This window comes from Poecilia reticulata, chromosome 4 (assembly GCF_904066995.2).
Source record: "Poecilia reticulata chromosome 4, P_reticulata-male-v2, whole genome shotgun sequence".
NCBI classification, from domain to species: domain Eukaryota; kingdom Metazoa; phylum Chordata; class Actinopteri; order Cyprinodontiformes; family Poeciliidae; genus Poecilia; species Poecilia reticulata.
The window spans coordinates 24,612,422-24,633,450 of record NC_088833.1 but is presented as its reverse complement, the minus strand read 5'-3'; the positions used below and the strand labels follow the sequence as shown (position 1 = coordinate 24,633,450).

The following is a 21,029-nucleotide window of genomic DNA, read 5'->3' as shown; positions in this document are numbered from 1 at the left end:
GTCTTCCTGCCTTTGACACTTAACTGTGATTTATGTGACAATTTGAATGCAATTGGACAAAAAAAAAAGAAAATCTAATAAATATTGTTTTCAGTCCATTTCAAAAGTCTTACTTTATTATTTGGTATGTTATTAAATTGGCGAATCTCATTAAAATCTCAATCATGCATAAAAATGTCATTATTACAATTAGATTTTGGTTTCTATTCTAAAGTATTTAATAAAATAACTTAAAATGCAGCTAACTCTCACTGAAGAAAACCCAGGCATACTAGCACAGAAACTCAGCTGCAAACAAAGACATATATATATATATGTACACTAGCACTACCGGTTGCTACTATTAAAGATGTGCAAATGTCTTTTCAAAAGGTTCGTGACGTGAGAGATCAAAAACTAGTCCGCAGTTAAATCTACCAAACTTTAATAATAATTTGGGGATCAGACAGAAATGATGCACGCAAAGATTCAGTCAGATTTGGTATTTTTTTCTGATTACTCACAGTGACAGATTCTAGTCACACCCTTAAGCAGCAAAACGACCTTCTTCTGGAACATTACCGCCACGCCTGTCTGCATAACTAATGATTTTGGGTTACTTTTAACAGTTTCGGTTCTATGAATCACACTTCATTATAAGGAGTTGTTACTTCCAGTCCAGGATACAGCATGATACTATGATCTGATACTCTGATACTACTACAGCAGATCATACTCAGTTAATTAATATAAGCTTCAATACCTGCTAACTAACATGTTGTAATAACATAATAAAGGTAATCCCATACTGTAATAAGACTAGATAGAATCCCACATCAGGAAATTTCATGAGCAGCAGGATTCTGTCAGACACCTGCTTTCAACATAAATACATGTTAACGGTGTCGGAAGATGACTGATCGACAAAGTTCAAGCGGCAGCACCTGCGGACATCTGCTCAAGCTAAACAGATGTTTTCAGCAGCTGGCTTTACATCAGCTACAGTAGACGACAGCGAATACTCAACCCTCAGCATAAAGTAACGCACTCAATAAGAGCAATAAACACAGAGAGAAATACATGAGATTTAATAAATTACAGATAAAAGCTCTTACTCGTGTGACAAAGAAAAATGTAAACTAAGTCTGATGTGTCCACAAATGAAACGTGATCTAATCCGTCTACTTATATAGTGCAGCTACTTGAAGTGTTATACTTTATACATTTGATTGGACTGCCAACACGGTTACTATGTCACACTGACGTAATCCTACAAACTCAGTGATCTTATAAACTCGGCTTCAGTTTCCTCAAAATCCAAATGTGATTGTTGGAAATCACATTTGAAACATACTGTTATCAGAAATCAGGGTTTACTTCAGTGTATCATAAGCCTGGTGGGCCACCAGGCTTTACCTGTGTCCCCACCAGGCCTAGCATTGTTGATTTATTAGGTATTTTTTAATGACTGTCTTTTCTAAGACTTTATAGTTGGCCTGGGCAAAGGTATTAATATTAGTCTTCCAAAAATGCATAACTATCAGATGACATTTTCCAATTTCCTGTCAACTTTAAACATTTTTTAACTCAAAAACATGGTAGGTGGCTGGATGAGTGCCGTAGCGCCCTGAGCACCGGGCTTAGCAAGTTTTCTAGGGGAAACCCAGGAAATGATAAATTAAACACTGCGTCATAAAATAAAGCCAACAAACGAAGCCTTTCCATATTGTTGGAAGTTGTGAAACAAACAAAACAGATCCGATGTTAATATCCTGTTTGAAGAACGCCATGAAATTTTTCGCAACAAAACTTTACAGATTAAATTTTTTTGTGGCTTACTAAGACTACAGTAGGTGATTGAATACTAATTCCATAACCATCTCGTTACCTTTCCGCCTGCCCTGCCACCAATTTATTATTTCTCTCTCATATTTCTCTAATCTAAAGAATCCCTCACTCTATAGTTCCTGTTCTTAGTGAGGTTTCTTTTTTTTCCCTTTATCTTCAAATGATTCAGCACTCACACAGCTACGCATTGATGAAAAAAAATGGGGAGAGATTTCTAACTCCTTCATTTCCTTTGGCACATTTTATGTTATAAGTGTTTACATTTAACTGCTGAATTAAGACAAGGTTTACACAAATTAGCTTGTGTGTGTTGTTAAAAAACACGGAAAATTCAACACAAAAATTTCATCAACCCCATAAGAAAAACAAAACATCTTGTTTTGTTCAACAGATCATTCTAGATTTTCTTCTGCTTGAGATTGTATCTTTTATTTATGGAGCGACTTAAGGTTTCTTTTGGCTCAAATTGACTGTTAGAAAAACCTTTAAGCATCTGTCGTATGTATCTCGGTATGCGCTGCTAAATAACAGCTTTTAAAACCTTGCAGCGTTTCTGCCTCGGGGTGTTAGAGCTGTTTCAATCAAACTGCTTATTCACCCAAATGAAAAGACTCAGGAATTGCATGCAGTGTCTATTTGAAAAACCTTGCTGCTCAAAACATTGTAGGACCGATTTTTTATTTATTTTTTTGCTGTTGTTGTTTCTGCACAGGCTTTTAGTGGCAAAGAATAAGGCAGTAATCAAGAAGGGGAAGGATTTGATGGCAGCAGAGACGAGACTGAAGTGACTAAGAGGAACTAAAGTTGCTTTAGGGCTAAATCTTGCACAGAGACAGACTAAAAACCTCTCGGCTCGCAAGCCGCCAGCGATCCCCAACCAAACACCCCACTGATGGCAAGTCGAACCGAGACACAATAAGTAGAAACTCTTTCCAACTGCGCTGCAAACCAGCACCCTGGGTGGAGACTCCCAAAGGGGGTACAAGAGCATCATCTACCCTGCTTTTCCCCATAATGTCTTCTGCCACAAGTACCCATCAGTCAGTCGCAGCTCCTGCTCCTTGCCGGTGTGCCTAACCACACACACACCCTGTCACACAGCCGCTCGCTGTTCCAGTTAAAATGCAGACAGCCAAACAAAATCAATCTTTACTCAGTCTCCAGCTTTAATAAAGCCTGTTGTTTCTTATTGACTCTGACATGATCAGCTGCCACACAATTTCACATAGAGGTAAGCCCGGCTTCAAGTCCATCTCTGTGCCTGTCGCCTACACACACACGCACGCGCGCACACACACACACGCACACACAAACGCACGCAGACAGCATCGGTAAGCAGCGTGAGCAAACGTCTGACTGGATCATCATGGGACTGTCAGACACACAATTTGCACGCCTTCAGTTTTTTTTTTTTTTCCCGCTTTGAAACTCTTTGAACTTTCCACACACATATGCGATACACACAACATGGTAATGTGCAGAAATCTTGTGCCGCATGAAGAGTCTGAAAAACTTCCCGGAGGTGAAACTTTCTGCCAGTTCTTGAAATAAACCCTTTTAGCACCCCGCGGTCTGCTGGGCTGCTGGTCTGTCAGAACTCTCACACAGAGTGGTGGGGCTATTGGCATTCGCTTCCCTGTGGGGATCTGAGTCAATACAAACCTCTTAAAACTCCAAATGCTGTGTGTGTTTGTTTGTATGCGCCCGTTCGTGTGTGTTCCAGATGGAAAAAGTAAGGGGAGGGTGGCTGCCACAATTCAATAGCAATTTTATCCATCTCTGGGTAGTTATCTACATGATATCGTGTTATTCTGAGAAGCATTAGTTAGAAATGCGTACACAGGTAGGAGCATAGCATTAGAGTGAAACAGCCTTGCTGGTGCATGCATGCATGTGTGTGTGTGTGTATGTGCAGAAGGTAATCATGGTGTGCTTAGGCAGAGTCCCACCCCGTCAGGGCCCAGCCTCTCAGCGCCATCCATCATAGTGTGGCTGCTAATGATACCAATACATACAGCAGCACACAGCGACTGGAAACCAGGGGAGAGGTGTGTGGAAAGGGAAGAAAAAATGAGGAGCACAGAGGATGAGGGGGAGAAAAAAAAAAGAGTTTAGAGAAAGGTATAGCAGATAACTGGAAACAGGAGCTGAGAAAAATAAACTCCAGTATGTAAGGTTTAACATGTTTTAGTTTTTAGAACGATTATTTGCCGTGTTGTGCAACTAGAAATGCAACAACAACAACAAAAAAAATCAGCTGGTAACCCAAATCGGTTATTTTAAGCATGATCAGTCTTTGTCTGTAATTGGCTAGTCAGAGCTACAAAATGGGTGAACGCTCCATGACGAGCACTTTCAAGTTTTTGCTGAAGACTCTCTTCTGTGTTGAAGTGCTTACTGAATGAGGAAGACTTGGGAAGCCGTCCTCGGTTTCAGTGTTTTAAAGTCAGACAAAGAATTACATGCGTCCATCATGTTATGAAAAATGTTTGGAGGGATTAAATTTGAGATGATATCAGGAAGTTAACGTTAGTTAGCCAGTTTCATCTCTTTTTCAAGTCAGTCCGTCTGTCGTGGAGCATGCTGAATTAGGAAATGTGAGATTTTTGGAAATAACAGAGTTAAGGTAAGGGTCTCCTTAATTCATACTTACATATTGCTAACTATGTTCCACAAGCTTATGCTAAGAAATAAGCCAGCAAAGAACTTAAAATGTCAACTTCTGCTTGTTTTGAAACACTAATCAGATCCTGTTTAGGTGCAGAGCTGTGTAACACTGACTGCTCACTCTCTCTTTTGCTGATAAGAAAAAATAATGAACATTTATAACAGTTTAAGACTCAATAAAAACACTGCAAAATCAATCAACGGTATCAGGAACAAAATTTCTGATCACTGGATCTCTAACACCAACATCAATATGCATTTGGACAGGAGAGAGAGAGAGAGAGAGAGAGAGAGAGAGAGAGAGAGAGAGAGAGAGAGAGAGAGAGAGAGGTGTGCAAAGGCTGAAAGACCGAACGCAACCAGCATGAAGAGAAAAGGAAATGCACCGTCACAAGCTGAGTGGAAATGTGACGCTGTGACTGGAATGGGCAATCTGATTTCCTGGTTCTTTACTCCAAGCACACAGCGAATCACAAGCTCACAAAAACCCACATTGCAAACTAATGAATAAATGCACTAAAATCTAAGAGTACTCGGAGTGAACTATTTTTGCAGTGCTGGAGCAAAGAGCCTGCTGCCACGACCGGCGACTTTAAACACAATTTCCAGTCGTCAAAAGTGATGAGGCACAATTGTGCAACATGTGAACATTGAAGTCCTTTCATCTCATGACTGCCACACTAATTCTGAAAGTCTTCAGTCAGCAAGATGGAGAGAGGACAACATTTAGCAGAAACAGTAGAGAGAGGAGTTAATATTTATAAAACAGCAGCTCTAAAACGAGCTTTTTATCTGCTTGAATGTGGTTAAACATAAAACATGCCTAATTCATATTCAACTACTGCAAGAGCAGATACAGAAGAGGAAATGAATGTGTCAGTATGGGAGTAACTTACAGGAGGAAATATCTGGGCTGTAAGAGGAATTACTTTGAATGTGTTTATTTAAAAAAAAAAAAGCATCTGAAACATAAAATATTAACGTTCTTAAATAGGGACTTTGTTACATCATGTTTTAAGAACACATGGAATGTAGCAGCATATTTTTCAATGATAAAATTCACCCCAACAGAAACATGTTGATCTGAGCTAGCAGGCAACTTTACTGTCAGTTCAAAGCCTTTTAACGCACCAGAGAAAATTATTTAAATTAGTTACATTTGAAAACTGTGGATAAAACAGTTGGGAAGTATTTTTGTATATTTAAAACAAAAGAAAACTCAATAGTTGTCATTTCTCAGCCATGTTGTTCAGTCCTAGTCCGCAACAAGCAATCGTTTCTTAGTAAGTTGATAATCTACTCTCAATAGTCCTCAGTGCCTTCGTAAGAGGCAAAGCATATGAAACAAGAGGCAAACTAGCCTTAAAAAAGTCATAAAAATCTGTCAGTAAAATCTTGTTTTTGCTGGAGGTGGCACTGCGAATGCTGCAGCATCCGATGGTGAGAAAAAGGCGACGCTGAAGCTCCACTTACACGCAACAATATCTTCCACCCTCTTCATTAAACACCGTTTGCTGCTGGTAAGCCAACAATCACATGTGCAAAAAAAGAGAGAGAAGTACATCTTGATCAACCCAGACCTCCAGCAGGAGAGGAAAAACCTGGAGAGGGTCTTCTCATTATACACCACAATTTTATATTTGAATTCCTCGAGCAAGACGAGGGCCAGTTGAGCGTTTAAATTAGCCTATCAGATGCCTCCAACGGCTAAGGGAAAATTCTGAATTATATGCTAATAGACATCAGATTATGATTTATAGCTTGGGGCACCTAACCAGCTTCACTCACTCCCACACACTGAAGCCTTTTATTCAATGATTACAGAGGACAAAATGATGATGGTGGATCTCCAGAGCAGAGAGGGCTTTGGAGAACCTCACCATGTCTTGATGAGACGGGCATTGGGGGAAAATGATTTCTTATGAAATTGACAGTGAGATTAAATAAAAAAAGATGTGGAAATGTCTGAAGTTGTATAACGAGGGAGTAGTGTCTTCTCAAGGGAGAAGGCTGCAAGCGAGAGGAAGTCCTCTTTTTTTCCCTCTGCCCTACTTCTTTCTCAGCAGCTCTGCCGTCGTCGCGGAATAACGCAAACAGGTGCAGCACCTCTGACCTCAAACTCCCCACCCCAATCTCTCCCTTTGCGTCTCCATGAAAAATGGGATTCCACCCGCTTTCCTTTGTCTCCCTTCCTCTCCCCACTTCTGTGTTGCTTTCTCTGATTGCTCATCTTTCTTCATTGCTCTGCCTTGCCTCTCTCCCAGGGCTTCCCATCTGTACCGTAACAGGTGTGCTGTGTATATGACTGATGTGTTTGTTACCTGTAGCGCTGCCTGCAGCCACAGTCTGCACTGAGAATAGCTACTTCTGCCTATCTGGCTCCCGACTTACTCGCTACTGCTACTGCTCCCGTCTCCTCGTCCTCCTTCCCCCGTTGACTGTTTCAGATGCCAACAAGAGAGAAGAAGAGTAGCGGCGGAGTGTTTTAGGGAAGCGGCAAGCAAGCTGTTATGCATTTGTACTGCGTCTGAATGAGCCTTTACCAGCCGTGCTGGGGCGGTGTTTTCAGTTTGGCTAATTAGTCCCACCAGCCTACGAGTGCGCATACACACATCAGGCCATATGGGTGCGTGCATGTGTGTGTGTGTGTGTGTGTGTGTGTGTGTGTGTGTGTGTGTGTGTGTGTGTGTGTGTGTGTGTGTGTGTGTGTGTGTGTGTGTGTGGCCCGATGGCCCGTCTTATTAGTCTCACAGGTGAGTGATTAAACGCTCGGCAACACCTGGAAGTGTTCCTCCTTCCGTTCCTGAGGATTGTAAATATTCACAGCTACACACGCCTCAATACTTTTCCGGATCAATCCCCACATACAAACACCGAGGCTGCATGTCGGGAAACTTTCTGATGGGGAATTACTACTGGCTCCTCTACTGTGTATATGTCATTGTCAGGGAGAACATGTTTCAGTAATTAAGACCCAAAACGTGACGGAATAATCGCAGCCCTGTTTCCCCACATCATGATGACCCTTCTGCTCACAGACGACGAAGGGGCAAAGATATGGCAGGTCATTTTGCGTCTTTGCCATGTCAGTCTTTTGCAGTTCCCAGGCAGATGAATCCTGTTTATATCTGCATTTTTGTGGATATCATGGGATGCTGGACACCAACCATGGGTTAATTCATACCCAGCAGTGACACACTTAATTTCTTCTGTTACAGACAATTGAATGAAGTAAATTTCTATAATCTACTAAAAATCTACAGCAGAGCCCTGCAATCTTTACCAAAAAAAAGCCATTTCCCTTGAGTCCAACTCAATAAAACCAATTTAAAATCACAAATAGTACATTACTTTTGGAGAAGAGACTATTTTATTTCTATTTTTAGGTTTTCAAAACAAAGTGTTTGGAATACATTTTCTTTAATGTTTATATTTTTGGAAAATAATAAAGTATCATTTTCAACATGGTGACAGATCTAACTATTGCTGGTACATTTAGTGTCATTCTGTTGGGAAATTTCAACACCATGAAAAAAACAAAACAAAAAAACCCAGCAAAAACCAGCCTTTGTTATTGTATTTGTATTTAAAAAAAACCTTTATCTGGTACTTTATCATATCAAGATTAGCTGGCAAAGTGGGAAGTGATCTGTGGCCCTGTGTCAACCTTATATGAAGGCAAAGCATTAACTAGGGATGCACAGATCGATCTGCTCCAATTTCCTTATTTTTGGGTGATTGCGATTGGCCGACGCTTAATGTGAAACCAACCTCATCCACTGATCTCATCTCCCTTCACAAAATCAGCCACTGTCCCTTTTGAAACTGTATTGTTCTATGTTTTTCAGTAAAATAAGAGTGGCACAATGAAAGTGCATTGTGACATTATAATACATGACAGCGCCAGATACTGTACATATAAAAAAAATCGGTGTCACGGTTTTTAAAGTTCAGTGATCAACCAGAAAACTGCGATCGCAGCAGCCTCTACATCAGATATCGTATATCCATCCAATGCTTCATCTTTTAGATAAACAAGCAGGTAAGAAAACAGAAAAACACAACAGATTGTTCCACTGCAGTCGGTGAATGATTTAGCAATGCTGTTGAAAACATAAGCAGTGGTGCAGCACCACCTGTACTCTCTCTGTACATTTTCAATGCTGACATTTCAGAGTAAAAATGGAGTCTTTGCAAGAAAAGGAAGGCTGAAGTGCAGAGCTAAAGTGTAAAACTAAGTGTAAATTTGAATAAGTAGCAAATGAAAACCAAACAGTATGGACAGCAAAGACAAAGTAACTCAGCTGCCAAAGAGCCTCCAACTAACAATTCAGGCCAGGTCAAAGTCATAAAGATGTCTTTAGAAAGACAGTCGTTGCTCATTATCAGGTTAAAAAGTCATTTTCATTCAAAAAAAAAAAAAAAAAAAAAATCATGACAAGATGCACAATATACTTAATGATATTTGTAAACCCAAAAGTGACACAAAACTCATTGGGATTGTTACTTCTGCAGTTTTAACATTTTTCACATATAAAATGTTGATGAAATCCAGCTGCTGTGTTCTGTTTAGCGCTGCAACTGCTCTACTTATAGAACTGATGGGCTAATGGAGAAACGTCGTCTTTAGAGCAATACTTGTGCTTGTAAAAGACTCATGTCCAGTTCCTTCTCATCAGCATTTTAACCAGCAAACACAGAACCATGAGCAAGTGCAACTACAATTCTCCATTAACTTGGTCTACATGAAGATATTACAACTTGACCAGACAGAGGATGTTTGAAATATAAATTCTTGGTTTCATAAGTTATTACTGACTCTAATAGTGCCAATAAATATAATGTATTTATGGCTTGGAAAAATGGCTAACAAGCAAGCACTTTAACCCTTAATCTCAATTGTTCGTATATGTCAGAGTCCTTGCACTAAACAGTGACTTCTGGCTACTCCCAGTGGTCAAAATAGCATTTTAGCTCATTTTTTATCTCTCTCTCTCTCTACATGTGTGCATGTGTTAGGAAGATAAATGAGGGCCAGATGGTTTGTTTAATATAAAGTCTATAACGACTGTGAGGAAAGTTTCGAGACGTAACGATAAAGTAATAATCTCAGGCGACCAAGAATAAGCGGTGGCACCTGCAGCTTCAGAAACACACCTGGGAGTGTTTTCATTTTCCTAACTCAATGCTCATTTGTGCGCCTCAGCCTCGGTTTGCAATAGAAGCTTTAATTAATACTCACTGCGCACAACTAGGTATGCTCACTAGCTCTCACGAGACGGTTCTCTAATAAATGTTCTCATCAGTTCTCGTCATTTCATAATTTATTAGCTTCCTGTTTTAAATGGTGCTAAGCAGGCTCTGATCTCATTTGCTCACAAGTTGAATTTAAATGGCTTTGCCGTCTGTGCAGGAAGCAAGCTGCGCGGAAGAAGATTTTCAAAATAAATTTAAAGACATTGTTTGATCTTAATTGAGGTTTTCATAGGATTATTTTATCCTTTTGAACACACAAAGTGCAAAGAAGAATCTCTTTAAAACTCAATAAAGCAACAAACCAGCTATTCACAGGAATGAGCCGATTTTCAAGTTAATTGGCTTTGATAAGAGATGATCAGCTTAGATTTATTTATTTATTGTCAGAAAACAACAATCAGTAGTACAGATGTTACGGCTAACTGAAGAAGATTCAAAGTTAAATATTTTCATTTATAACTGGAAGCTGTATTAAATTAAATTGTACAAAGTACAAACCTTATAAGATATGGGAAAAAATGGGTTTAAAACAAAGACAAAATGATTACAGAGTTCACGTCTCTATGTTTTCCCCGTTTTATCTTAGCATCTTAACATAGCGATTACCACGTGATAGGATTAGCATCTGATGGGATGCAAAATGGCACCACATTTGGAAGATTAGGAAACGTACTGCAACATTAAATACAAGGATTTACTTTAAAGGGAAAAAAAATGTGACTCTGAGGAAAGGAAAGAGAAAGTCCTTTGGGAGACTGCTGGGGTTATAGGTTTGGAGGAATGGCATTATTGCCCGTGTTACTCTCAAACATAAAGCTAGAGGTACCCAAGCATGTAATCAATTTAACACCTAAAGTCATAGTATGAGACTGCATGTTGTGCAGAAAACCCACAGAGGAAAAACAGGATCACCTTCTCTCTTATTTAATAAACCATGTAGGCAGCAGCAGGGCAGTCGTATGGTCAGGAGCATGCTTCTGCAGGGATTTTATTACAGCGTTTGTGTTCCTGAGGGCTGACGTTTGATGAAAATCACCAGCGTGGGTAATAAATCGCAGAGGTCGATCAACTCTCACGAGGAGGTTTGGGAGCAGGGTCGCTCACCTGACAGATAACATGAGCTTCAAATTCTCTTTTTAGTCCAAATTCCCATTCATCCCCTCGGGCCTCTGTTTATCAGAGAGGCGATTCCTAAATTGTTCTCCCCTGAGAGCTGCGGTTCAAGGCAGCGTGAATGAGCTGCAGTAAGAAGTCACTCGAGGCGGCGATTCGCAGCAAAGGCCAAAGTACGAGTCCGTTTTCTCTGGGCGACCGGAGTCTCTCTAGAGACAGCGGCCAGAGAAAGGTGAGACAAAAGTCTCATCAGCGGCTTAAGAACCCATTCAGCGCTCGCACAAACGGCGCACAATGGGGGCTGCAGGTGAAGACTGGGCTGGGTGAGCAGAGCAGATCACATGAGCTAATAACACAGCCGCACTCAGTGAGGCTCACCAGGCAATCACAACCATTTCTCACCTCACCTCTCTCCATCTCCCACTTCCTGCTGCTCCTTCATTTCTCTCTCTCCCTTTCTCTCTAAGCCACATTGAGATAGAATATATATTTTTTATTTTCACATGACATCTCGCTCTTTTATTGGTGCTTTTACGTTCTACCCACGGGTCACTTGCATTCATAAGAGATGTTTTATGAAATGAAAATGAAACAACGGTTTAGAGAAGCTAAGCTTGACAAAGTCTTGAAGGCTATAATCATTAGGCATAACATTTAGTTGCTAACAGTAAATGGTTAGAAATGGACTAGTGAGGTAAATTTGGTTGATTTTCAGCTCGAATGATCCTGACAAGTGCTTGTTGGACTCTAAAAGAAAAAACAAAAACAACCACAATTATTTTAAGTGAATACTCGAGTCTGGCACAACACAACTTTTTCTGATGTCAACATTCTTCAGTGAGGAAGATGCTACTGCATGAAGAAAGTACATCAGAAGAAGCACAAAGACGTAAGCAGCTATTTTAAAGAAGTAGTCGACAGCCACAAAACCCTGATGGCTGCATCTCTTCTCATTATTGGGTGCTTTGACTCTGGGAGTTTTTGCACAGGACATTACCGGTTCACCAAGACTTCAGTCAAAGACAGCTCAATTCTGTCCAAATTCTTTCTTAAAACCACTAAAAGACACATACCAGACACCTCCAACTTTGCTACACAAGAGAATTTCCTCTACTTAATTTGCTGCAACAGCCAAATTAAGTTCAACTTTTTAAAATTTGCTGCCTTACAAAAACAGTCAGTCCCAAGCACCCTAAAGTCCCTGCCATCAAACATCCTCTCTCATTCCCATTTGCAGTCAGAATAACCTAATGTAGCTTTAAGCTGCTTTTGCTTTACATGAATAAATAGCTGAGGCAAATTTTCATTTCCTGTAAATGCCTCTCAACTAAATACATACTTAAACTTTAAATCTCTAAAGCCAAATCTAGCACACAAAGCCACATTAAGTGGCTCTGGGATGATCTGAGCTGGAAATTCGGAGCAGTTCAGAGAGGACTTCTGCATTTGATCTCTATTTCTAATGTGTATTTATGCATCTGCTGGTCAAATCCTCTTACACGCCTGCCTGTAAACAACATTAACAAGTGGAAGGACGACTCTGGGGAGGTGCTGAAGAAGAACATCATTGTATATTTACAGCATTAACAAGCTTTCGTTATAAAACCCTTTTTATTGTCCTAAGCAGAGCTTTAGACAAGGTGCGTGAAAGCAGCAGAGACATCTCTCCAGGCCAAAACCCTGGCAATAAATTAACTTTTAACATTTAATCCGAGGCTGTAAAACTGGTAGAAAATGATCGAATACTGCAAAAGAAGAAATGGAGTCTTTGATAGTGTGGTGGTAGGAATTTGCTTCTGGGCTCTTACTTTATTTAAATTTGCTTGAGGCCAGAGATTAAAGCAGAACTGTATCCTATATCATGTTTTATTTTTATTTTTTTGGTATGTCATAGTGAAAGTCTGCACCTTCAACTGCATCGTCTTTACCCTCTCCACCGGGCCGTGCGCCCCTGGCTGTGCTCTCCAACATCTCTCTGTGACACATGCATTTTCTACGGTTGCAACACTAACTGCATGCAGTGTGTGTGTGTGTGTGCGCGTGTGTGTGTGTGCCAGCTCCTGTTGTGGCTGCTCTGCTGTCTATGACTGTTGTCCCGAAGCCGTCATATTCCTGAGCGCCCGCGGTGTGATGGTCGCACGTCTGTCATGAGGCGCTGCAGGCAGTAGTTGTGGATATCTGGAGCACTTTGGATCAAACTGCAGCAGCAGTCAAAGCCCAAACTATATCTTCACCCAACCTGAGCTGCAAGACAACTCGAGCACAGTTCAAACGGGCCTGGATCAAGATGATGACTGTTTATCTGATGCAAGGGAATGCTCAACAACTTTGGAAAAAAGAAAACACACTTCGAATTTACATTGAAACTGTTTAAAGACTTTTTTTTTTTTTTTTTTTGAGAAGCACATAATGAGCAAAGCACAGTCTGGTGGGTGACAAGAGACATATCTCACCAAAATATTACAATCTTCTTAATTATGAGCCTCTGCTTTCAGACTGCAATAAGAGCGCAATCTGTTCATTACACGCCCAGTGAAGTTTGAGCCGCTTTCCAATTTAAATGTGTTGTAACCACTCAACACGCTGAGAGAAAAAAACTGTCGGGAAATTAAATGTGGCAATCGATTTAAGGACTTAAGACAGACACTTGTTGAGGCCGTTTCTACTTTCTGAATTATTTTGAAAATCGAGCCCATCATCTCAAATTTTGAGCAGCTCAGATTCTGGTTGTTAAATGACATTTAAATGAAGAATTTATCGTAAAGTGTTTCAGGTTGAACTGGTTTTAAAGGGCATTAGTTAAATTAAAACTCAAACAATGGTAAATTCAATTTAAAAAGTACTTTATTAACCCAAAAGTGAAAATTAGTGGAAAGTCACCCAGACAAATTTGGTCAAAATGGAAAAATTTGTCATGGCTTCACAACTAAAGACGGGCCAATTATCAGACTGATAAAAGCTTTAAAGCTACAGTCGGCAAACTAAAAGCTGCATGTGTGTAAAGTAGCAAACTACAGGCTGGATAATGGCGCAGATGGCAGTCAGCTACTGTCAGTTTGCTATACTGTTGCTATTTTAGAGAGAGAAACGGCGAGAAGGTGGAAGATTTTTCACCCCACCTGAAAACTAATGCTATGTTTAGCGTCTATGTATGAAACTTAAAAATGGCAAAAAAAGTTTCAAACATGTTAGAACTAAAACAGTCAATATATTACAAGGTTTCCCTCAGAAAACATGCTAAGCCTGGTGGTTGGGCTCTCAGCAGTCACTCATCCAGCGGCTCGCCATGTTTTTAAGTTAAAAAATTGACAGGAAATTTGAAAATTTCACTTGAATTTGAATATCACAATGTGTTATTGGAAGATTAATATCTGAACACCAACTATAAAGTCTTAAAAATGCAAACATTTAATGAAAACTTAAATAAATAAGCAATGCTAAGCCTCGTGGGGGGTCAAGTAAAGCCTGGTGGCCCGCCAGGCTTATAATACACTGGGGGAAACAGAACTTCCTTTCTGCTCTACATTAAAGCAATGAGATCATGTTATACATTCCTGAAATTTTTGCATGCACTATGAAACCTGCCAATTCACATCATGAAGATAAATATTGAAAGGCTTCACAGTGACAGCTTTCCATACATAGTGGGTCTTTATTTAGTCCCACCTATTTTTAAATGAATTCCAGCAGCTTGTTGATTATCTTAAGCCCCACCACACACACACATGCACACACACACACACCCTCTCTCTCTGCCTCTGGTTGCTGCTGCAGCCAAACCTATTCAGTTCTGCACAGCAGGTCCAGGAAATGGCTTACAGAGACGCTGACTGAAAATATGAAGGCCTGCATTCAAATCTGCTCCTCTCACCTCTCTGGATGCGTGGTGATGTGAGTGTGTGCGTGAGCCAACCAGGGCGTAATGTGAAAAAAAAAGCCAGCGTCCATTTTTATTCCCCACCCCGACACACAGGTGTGCATGTATGTGTGCGAGCGTGTTCTTAAACGTGACGACTCAGCATGGAGGACAAACGACTCAGGCTGAGCAGCGAAATGGCCACTCAGAGCTCTGCCACCCTGAGAGGCTTCAGTTATCACTCACCTCAGCCGAGCTGCATCGCTTTTGCATGAAAAAAAAAGAAAGAAAAAAAGAAAAAGATTCCTGCTTTTATCATTTTTATGTTTCCACTTTAATTGAACTTCAACTTGCTTTATGGGCTGAGCGGATTTCATGACCCGTGAAACCGCATAAACTTCTCTCTGTGATCTCGAAAGTGGCTCGTGCGACACCGAGGCACCGTGGCGCTCTGAGCACAAACGTTTGAGAATGCGTAGGAGTGTCTCTGCGGAGACACTCCGCATGTGCCCCATGGGTGAGTGTGTGTTTGAGGGTCTGACCTTTCCAGGCCGCATTTGAACATCCAGCCGCTCCTGTGAGCCAGATAAGAAAAACTAAAAAAAAAAAAAAAAAAAAAAACTAAAATAAAAACAAAAGTCATGGGTCAAGTGCTTAAAAGAAGCACCTGACCCATGGTATGTATGCCACGGTTCAACTCAAGCATTTGTGTCCTCAGTCCTGGACAAACATGCAACCCCTTCAAGGCCACCAAACCCAGTCAGATGGATATTCAGGAGAACTTTCATCAATTTTAAACATTTATTTTGCAGCTATTTTATGACAGACCAACACAAGCTCACACGTATGACTCCACTTTTTTTGTACAAATGAAAACCTGAGATGTGTCCCACTACAAAAGTTCTTTGTTTTTTTTTCATATCCCGAACAATTTTCCAACCACATCTGACCCCACAGCATGATACTGCCACCCCTGTGCGTGGGCATGCTTGGGAAGATGAGCCCCTTTGATTCCTTTTCTAACCTCAACAGGCTCGACTTTGGTGCGTTCGGTTGCTCATTCTGAAAGTAACAGAGAGGGACGGAGGGGAAAAAAGGAAAGAATCGCAGAATGTTAAGAACACATTAGAAAGCAACAAAGAAGCAAAGGCTGAGAAAGTTCCCGAGGGAGAATAAGTTTGGGAAAAATAAAAGAAGACGAAATCCTCTGAGGAAAACATCTATCCGTTCCCGTCTTCATCCGTTTCTTTTTCTTACTTTGTTGGCGTCTCACAGTGAGGGTGGAAATCAGACGAGCCGCTCCACAGGGAGGAGAGGCTTACAACCATAAGGGGAAGAGGAAAAAAAATAAAAAAGACTCGGGCCAATCTCATTCTGCCTCCGATTTATATACATATCCAATATCTATTGTGTTTGACAAAAGAATACCGTGTGAAAGGAGACAGCTCTGCTTCTTTGATCATCACCGCACGAAAGACAAAGAAAACATATTAAAATGTCATTTGTAAAGCTTTGTTTGTCATTCTCTCTCAGGCATCGAAAATGTCACAAGGAGCGTGTAATACTGCTGAGATGTGCTGAAGAACGACACAGGACGCTGAGCAGCGTACGTGCATATATGTGTGTGTGTGTGTGTGTGTGGGCGTGTGTGTGCGTGTGTGGTTCGAAGGAGGAGGGTGGTCTGACTTCTTGACTTCTGGGGAAATTAGAATGTGAAGCGTTGAATTAATTGAAGTGTTAATGTGCCGCGCTTGTTTCTGCATGCGCATACATCTCTACCTCCTGAAAATGCCTCGACTAGTGTGCTTTTGTTTACTGTGAAAACTCATCAACGGTGTGAAGACCTCGGTGGTTTCGCCCCAAAGTGGCACTCGCTGGAAGACGTGCGGGTTGCTGGTTAGGCGGATGGTGGGATTATGTGGGATTATGGCGATGTGGCATAGTGCAAACCTGGAGAGGTAGCGGCGAACATGGCGGTGGGTTGAAGGGAGAGGGTGGAGCATCAAAACTTGCAGCTTTATTGACCAACAAGCGGAGAGAGTTGGAGGGTTGGTGGGTGAGTAAAGAAAGTTCAGCACAGTCAATATGACAAATAAATGGGAATAAATTTATAATAAAACATAAATTATGAAGATAATGTACAGGAAAGCAAGGGGCTCTAAAAAAATTAGAATATGAATCCAATTTTGGAAAAAAATTCTATCTCTTGCCAGGTGACATTTAAGATCTGTATCCTTTTGCATGTTCTACAGCTGACTCTACATGCACCATTATAATTTTAGTAAGCATAGTAATATTTCCACATCTCTGAAGCAGCAGAGCCAAATACTGTATCTACTAAACTGTTTGATGTTTTGGTCCTTCTGAAGTGGAATTTGAAGAAATTGTAAAAGCTTTTCAAAATGTTTTACCAATGGAAATGTGAGAAGTGTGTCAGTAATGTGAATTCTGTTCCCTTAAGCTAACGCTCTGCAGAACCAGCTGCATTCATGGCTGCAGGTCAGGTGGACTTAAACACAAATGCATGCCACACTTTTGGATGGTAGAAAATCTCAACATACATTCCTGGTAATCATCAACTGGTAATCATGATTGCTGGCTTCAAAGGTGCAAATACATCATAGCTAAGGTTAAACAAATGCATCCATGTTTAGTCGAGTGATTATTTATTCCAAGAGACGCTTAATTTCTGTCACAGTAAATAATAAGGTAATCGATATACACCGGCATAGTCCTAGCAGTCTGTAAAGATATTCCTGATGCCAATTATATCTAAGAAAATGTCAACCATAAGCACAGACACACAAACTTGCAGAGGAAGGGGATCAATGGAAAGGGCGGCCAGCCAAGAGCCACTCAATTCTTCTTATTCCCTCTGTGTTTAACAGAGGAATTTCTGAAAAATACAGATACTTTTCTTGTTACAGCAAGTTTAGAATACAGCAGACAGCAAAGCAAAAGTGCACCGTGTTGTTCTACTGACTGCTAGTGTCTCATAAGTGTAAAAATCCAACATTTCAGCAGTGCTGCACATTGAAGGAGAACAAAAAACTGCGTGTATGAAATTGTCCTCCATGCAGAGGTGAATTCAGCGCGGCTCAGTTGAGGGTCAGAGCGCCACGGGGTCACCTGCCATGCACTGGACCGAACTCTGAGGCCACAGGTGGGCAGGCAGGCGTTTTCACACATGTTCTTCTGCAAATACGGAGGATAGATTTGCATAAAAGTGAAGCAGAGAAGGTCAAAGATGAATTTACAGCTACTTTAAACCTAAAAAGACTCACTTTTAGATTCAGAATACTTCTTGAACTGGGGCCAAAAACAACTTTATATATATATATATATATATATATATATATATATATATATATATATATATATATATATATATATATATATATATGTTTTAACTTAATTTGACATCACTGATTGACTAAAAGAAAAATTACAACTTTGTTACTCCACCTCAAGATCATAACATTTGTAATCGTTAGCTTAACTTCCAAATTTTAATTTGACTGCAGCTGCCTGCTCATTGTTTTCACCGCAGTGTTTTTGAAGAAACGCCGCTGAGACACAGCCGCCGTCACATTGAGCAGGTGACTTGAATAGGCTGTCAATTTATTTTAGTGTTGAATTGTATCCATAGCAACAAGTGTCACTAGGGTGCCAGAGCCAAAAAAAAAAAAGAAAGGCAGACGGGCTACAATTATGAGACTGCAGTCAAACTTGTGTTTTGTTATGAGAAGAATTGCACCACTCTGCTCTTTATTATCTTCCATTTGTGCTACAACAAAATAAAATCAGTGGGTGTTGTCTAGTTAAAAATTCATTCAACATGTATTGTCCTGCATATTTCCTTGGTCTGTGTTCTGCAAACTAAAGAATCTGAGCCAATTAAACTGAACTAGAAAGAAAGCAGCCACACACGCCCACAGGATGGTCAGGATTTAAGTGAATGAAGCTCGTTAAAAGGCCTGAACACTCAAAGACCGTCAGAGAAGTTTCTGTGCAGTCTGTGAAAGCAAAGATACGCAATATAAAACAACATTTTAAGATAAATACGTTTCAGCAATTAAGTTGACCAGCATTGGAGTCAAGCACAGTGATGCTGATGTGTTTATGGAGCTTGTATTATGAATAAATGGGTCAACTTACTCGTAGCTTGGACTTTAATTAGCTTAGCAACAGTGCTAGCTTGCATATTTGACAGATGGTAAAATGCTTTTGAATCATATTTTGCAAGTGAAATAAGGTTGCTAGCTAGCTACAAGGAAAACATTTGACATCCAATAATGTTATATTTACAAAGTGAAAATGTGGGGCTGAAATAATATAGCAGCTATTTATTCCAGTTCAACTAGTTCTTGATATAGATTTGGCAGGCTGATACTTGTCATGCATTCTGTGGACCTAATTCTAGCTGTGGCTGCCTGGGAAAAGATTTACATGCCAGGTTGATAAAGATGAGTTTAATAATTAGCTGAAATGTAACTTATTTAGTAATCAAACTTTTGGTTGTCAAACTTGCATAATATTTACTCTGAAATTGTAAATAAAATGTGTGCAATTTGCTACACAAACTTCAACGGCTAAATTGCAACAGCTTGTTTTGAAAGTGTAGGCTAATCTGAAAACTTCAACTGGTCTGAAAATGAAAAACCGCCGGCTGTGGATGGAGCAAAACCAAGAGGAGAACTGAAGGAGGAAGAGAAAGAGGGCCTGCACCAGTGTTTCCTTTTAGAGTTTCCTCACAATACTCTGTGGGTTTCTATGACAACTTGGAGTCGCCAGCTGGGCCCATACAGGCAGAAGTAAGAGGTTTGTTTGGAAGAACTGGAATAAGTAATCTGCTCCTCTTCTTTGTTCCAAAGTAGCACCACTGCAATAGAGAAATACTTGATCTTTCCATGTTTTAATCAGTTGGTGTAGAGTGCAACAATTATATGCATACTTAATAAAATGCTTCTGAGCAACAGGTTGATTTTTTTTCACTTTTTTACTAAAGAAACCCATCCCTGAAAGTGTATTTCACAGTAAAACATTAATGAGGTATTCACAATTACCTTGATTAGCCTTATGTTGGGATTACGTTCAACTTAGTGTGTTGTAAACACACTTTGACTCAGTTTTTACTGCCATGTAGAAGCTGACAAAATGTTTCTCATGAACTCAGTTGAGAATAGTTACCATTGGACTGGGGTTGTCACACATGAACACACACATTTATGTAATGTGGACTCTGGTCTTGTGGCTTAAACAAAAGCCTTTATATAAAATGCTCCGAATGTCTTCTTCACCATAGTTGTATCCATTTCTAAACTCTGATGTCTATTGGAAAAAAATAAGGAGAATAAATGTTTTTTTAGTTGTTTTTTTTTACTGAAAATCTGCTGAATCAATAGGGCAACAAACCCTGATATGTAGCTTGTAGTAAAAAAATGTCAGCGCACTGACGGCAGTAAATGAAATCAAAAATGAAAACAATACAAATTATTAGTCTACTGTAATTAGGCTTTGATTTATGAGGGAATGGTCATTGAAGGCCATCTCATAAAAGAACAATTCCTGCAAGTAAGTGATTCAGCCATGGCTACTCTAACTATGATCAATAGTGTGTAATCAGAGATGGGGATTTGAGTCTGCAACTCAGACGCATGTCACAATGAAGTCACAAAACCAATTTGAGCTGGAAAGACTTTAGAGTCATAAAAAAAGTAGCTTTTTTATGTTATCTAGTTAATATAGAACAGCTGAGTAAACGATTCATGTCCCCTGATTTACCACAGTGTACACAAATGTCTGGTTGTCACAGAAACTGTATACACAGTGAGAACTGCACTACAAAAAAACTCCAAAATCTTACCAAGTAATTTTGGTCTAGTTTCTAGTGCAAATACCTTATTACACTTGAAATATGACTCATTGATTTTAAAGTAACTTTTCAGCAAAATATAGAGGTTTGTTTTAAGTAAATAATTTCTTAATATTTATGAAAAAGTACTAGTTCTATTGGCAGACAATTTAACTTATAATGTGGGAAAAATGTCTTGGTATATGTTAAAAAAATCTGCCAATGGAACTAGTACTTCATCAATATTAATGAATTATTTACTTAACATATGCTTCTATATCTTGCTAAAAAGTTAGTTGTAAGTTAGTTTTGTCTTATTTTACGTTTGCACTAGATATTTGCACTAGAGACAGTAAGCTTGAAAGTTAAGATTTGATTCATAAGCCAGGGATATTCTCAGACTATGACTACTTTACTTTACAACATGTTCATGTTTGATGCTTCATAATATCCACG

General features: G+C 39.8%; 1 protein-coding gene across 9 annotated transcripts in view; it reads right to left on the bottom strand.

Moving 5' to 3' along the window:
• Positions 1 to 21,029, bottom strand: part of dab1a (DAB adaptor protein 1a) — a 247,672-nt gene that overhangs the window by 79,006 nt on the left and 147,637 nt on the right. The window lies entirely within an intron of this gene.